This window comes from Lipotes vexillifer, unplaced genomic scaffold, assembly GCF_000442215.2.
Source record: "Lipotes vexillifer unplaced genomic scaffold, Lipotes_vexillifer_v1.1 scaffold1306, whole genome shotgun sequence".
Lineage (NCBI taxonomy): Eukaryota > Metazoa > Chordata > Mammalia > Artiodactyla > Lipotidae > Lipotes > Lipotes vexillifer.
The window spans coordinates 1,509,092-1,513,646 of NW_006786512.1; the positions used below are offsets into that span (position 1 = coordinate 1,509,092).

Below are 4,555 nucleotides of genomic sequence, written 5' to 3' on the forward strand. Positions count from 1 at the left end.
AAATATGCATCACTGCCCTTCCAACTTGATCATTTCATGGGCTTTCACTGTGATTTCACGGCTTCTGTAGTCCATTACCAGTCGACTATCGAAAGGGAAATAAAGTGATATTTTGCCTTATTCTTGACGTGGCTGTAGGAGACTAGAGAAATAACCACTTGCAGAGGGAACATTCGGAATTTAGTGGACCAGGATTAATACCTAGAAGGAAACGGGGATAAAAGCAACTCACTCGGAGGACAGAGAAAGTCCTGCTGGAGAGTGGAATGTTCCATGGCCACTCTCATGCACAGTGGCAATTCTTCACTCTGGTGACATCATCTAAGTTCAAAGTGGTACAGACCAACCCCTTCTCTTCAGGACTTTCCAAATTCATTCTCCTCTATGAAGAGTTTACTTTCTCCTTCTCTGATAACTGGCAAAATCATTTAAAGTGATCTGGAGCCAGGTTTCAAATACTCATTGAGGATTTGAAAGCTGATGGGCAAAATCACTTAAGGTTTCTGGTAAAATTTATATGTCTTATCTCCTACTCTTGGACAAATGGCCAAAAATAAGGAGAGTGGAAAAAAGTGGCTACAGAGAAAACCAAAAATAGAAGCAAAAAATAATCAAATTAGAGAGATCATATTAGGAAGATAAGGGCAAAAGGACTATGAGTAGGGGCAGGGAGTTAATAGCAGGAGTAAAAAAAAAAAAGAAAATGTGGTCTTCCCTGGTGGTGCAATGATTGAGAGTCCGCCTGCCGATGCAGGGGACACGGGTTCGTGCCCCGGTCCGGGAAGATCCCCAGTGGTTAGGACTCCACGCTTGCTTTCACTGCTGCGGGCTGGGTTTGATCCCTAGTCAGGGAAATAAGATTCCACAAGCCACACCGCTCCAACCAAAAAAAAAAAAAAAAAAAAAAAAAAAAAGTTAGAAAACAGAAACCTGTTACTGAATAAGAGATTATTCAGTTTAAAAACTGTAACCAGAACAAAAAGTAGTCGTCATTTCCCAAGTCTTCGCTCACCATGAAGTCACTCACTGTAATCAAATCTCCAAGGACTATGAATAAAGGGCAGTCCCAGTATCTCCAACAATGAACGCATGACCTCTGATCCAGAATGTGGATCCATAATCCAGACTCTGCCAATGTTGGGAGTGTGGGCATGCCTTTCCACAAAGACAACCACATCGATTTATCTCATAATTCCAAGGACTCTGTAGTCCCTCCAACGGACATTTTCATCTGTGTCGTTGGATCCCTAAGAATAGGGGTGGCCAGCGAGATCCAGTTGATTTGCTTTCAAGTTTCTTTATTTTCATTTGGGGGCTCTGGGGAAGAACACGCTTCCAGGCTTGTCTAGGTTGTTGGCAGAATTCAGTTCCTTGTGGCTCTAGAAATGTGGTCCTTTTTTTCTTCCCGGCCATCAGCCGGGAGCTGCTTTCAGCCCCTGGAGAGTGCCCACACTCCCTGCCCCTTGGCCCCCTTCATCATCAAAGTCAGCAATGGAGAACTTTTCCATGTTGAGTTCCCCTTGTTCTTCCAATCTCTGACCTTCTACTTTCTTGCAACCAACCAGAGAAAATCCTCGTCTTTTAAAGGGCTCATATAATTAGGTCAGGCCCACCAGGATAATCTCCCTATTTTAAGGTCAGCTGGTTTGGGACCTTAATTACATCAGCAAAACCCTCTCACTGCAGTGTTTGATTGATAACTGGGAGAAGGCGTGTGCATGTCAAGGGCTGGGAAAGTTGAGAGACCATCTTAGAACTCTGCCTGCCACAGGACACTTCCTGCACTGAATTTTAGTGGTATTTCTGCTGAAACAGTAACAAGCCAGTTTGCTATGTGTATAGACATATATCTCTAAATAGCAGAAGGCTGCTGGGAAACTGCATGATATGTTTGTCAAGATTGCTACAGTATTTTTAAAAATCATCTTACCACTTACAAAAATAGTTCTTAACACCTTTGCATCCACAGGGTGGCTTTAAAACCAGAGATCTCCAGGGTTGGATCTCCAGGGTTGAGGGAGCCAATGGTGGTCACTGTAGGGCGGCCAGTTCTTAGAAGGAATTGTAGGACTTTGTGTGGCTATCAGGTCAGCTCCTTTCAGTTGGCTGATTGAATAGGCAGCTAAAGGGATCATTTTGCTCTTCAGTCTAAATTTTGTAGCAAGAACATAAACTTGTATCGAGGCTTCACTTTTGCTAGCATAATAGTGAATTTTCGCCACAGAAACTGAAATAAATAAATAAAAAGCTCCTTACAAAATATTTTGGAAAATATTGCAAATCACAAAGACCAAAATAAAAAGACCTATAATCACATCACCCAGACTCAGCTACTGTTAAGTTTTTGGCTTTTCGTCTCGGTCTTTTTTCTCTCCCTTTCCATAAACGTATGTATTAGTCAGGATCCAATCAGGATGCAGAAACCACATAATAGTTTGAACAGGGAAAATTTATTATAAAGAACTATTAACTATGACATAGGCATAATTAGGAATGTGATAAGAACACTGAAGAATACCCTAGGGCTCAGAAAGAGCGTCCAAGGGAGGAACAACTTCAGAGGGGGGCCCTTTTCCCAAGACACATGGAGACCTTGCTGGAAACGAGGACGTGTCTGCAGCCCCACTGGATGGGGACGTTCTTTGGGCTGCCTGAGCCAGGACTGGTCCACAGCTGCCGGGCAAGCAGGAAACATACCTCTGCAGGACAGGCGCTCAGAGGCAGTCAGGACAGCGAGAATCAGCTTGCTGGCAGGGTGGGGTGATGGTGATGGTGGTCTCACCTGGAGGGCTGCTGCAAGTGCTCACTGGCTAGGGAGGGGCTAAGTGCTTGCTGAGGGACTGCACGCTCTGGGTGTGTGGCTGGCACAGAGGCCTCTGCCAGCAGTGTAGGAGCAAGAAGAGAAACATGAGGGAAGCATCCGAACCCGGGAGAGGAAGCTTCTTTCTCCTGCATTGTCTCTCCGCTCCCTCTAGTAACAAACCTAACATCATACTCTCTGCAAAGGAAAAATGTGTGAAGGGTCCAGCCCATCAAAGCAGAAGAGGTAATGAAGGTGGATTTGGAGCTGAGAGGCAATATATTGCCAAGCTGAGATCACAACATAGATCTCATTTTGTAACTTGCTTTGTTTGCTTAAAAACATACTAAAAACATTTTCCCATATGATAAAAATAGTCTACAACGTAATTTTTAATGGGTATGTGATATTCCACATTGTGGGTGACCCATAACTTATATTTAGGCAATACCCAGTTTGGGGACATTGAGGTTATGTCTAACCTATAGTGATTGTAAACAGTGCTGCAATAAATGTTCTATAGTAAGTCAGTTCTTTAGAGTGAAGCCCTAGCAGTGGGATTTCTGGGTCAAAGAGTATATGCACTCTTGATATTTTTGATGCATACTCTGAAATTTTGCTCGAAAGAGATAACAGTATGTTTTAAAGCATTACATATTAGTAAAATGTCTGCATTTCCTTTTTAATGTGTTCTAATTTTAAAAACATGCTAATTAAGTGAATCTCATGATGATAATGAAATAGTCTTGGATTAAACAGTTTTTATAACAACACTTAATAATGAGAAATACCGAAGACTTATTTAAAACGATAATGAAGTGGCTATTAGTACAGTACCAAAGAGAAAGAAATGCTCAGAACTTACAAATGAAGACCTTGATTATTCCAAACATAAATTTCAAACTGTAAACACTGAACTTATTGTAACCCACCATTTTTGTATTTTACAAAGGAAGAGACAGAAATTTAACAGTCTACTCCAAAAGAATTGCTTATATATATATAAATTAAAAATTTCTATTTTACATATAGATATATTTTAAATATGCTTTTTAAACTTTCATTTTTAAAGCATATTTCCTTTTTAAAATTAATTAACTAATTATTTTTTTTGTATTTTTTTCTGTGCTGTGCAGCATGCGGGATGGTTCCCTGACCAGGGATTGAACCCGGGCCTCAGCAGTGAAAGTGCCAAATCCTAACCACTAGGCCACCAGGGAACTCCCAAGGATTGCTTTTCTTAAAAAAAATCAGTGATCATTAGATTTCTATTCTTCAGCCAGAAAAATACAATGGAAAAAAAAAATACCTAGGAAGAAAAAAGGTACGAAATGAAGAAGGAAGGAAGGAAGGAAGGAAGAGAGTAAAAAAAAGAAGGAAAGAAAGAGAACAAGAGATCAGGAAGATTAGAAAAAAAAGGCAGGGTGCAGTCACTATGGAAAACAGAATGGAAGTTCCTCAAAAAATTAAAAATAGAAATACCATATGACCCAGCAGTCTCACTTCTGGGTGTATATCCAAAGGAAATGAAAACAGAATATTGAAGGGATATCTGTACTTGAATGTTCATTGCAGTATTATTCACAGTAGCCAAGACATGGAAATATAAGATATATATTTACATACAAAATGTGATATTATTTAGCCATGGGAAAGAAAGAAATGCTGTTATTTGTGACTACATGGATAGACATTGAGGGTATTTTGCTAAGGGAAATAAGCCAGACAGAGAAAGACAGATATTGTGTGGTATCA

At 40.5% G+C, this 4,555-nt stretch overlaps 1 non-coding gene across 1 annotated transcript; it reads right to left on the bottom strand.

The window, feature by feature from the left end:
• Positions 1-3,948: 3,948 nt before the first annotated feature.
• TRNAE-UUC (transfer RNA glutamic acid (anticodon UUC)) lies at positions 3,949-4,020 on the bottom strand. The gene has a single exon. It is a non-coding gene; the product is annotated as a tRNA-Glu (tRNA).
• Positions 4,021-4,555: the final 535 nt, after the last annotated feature.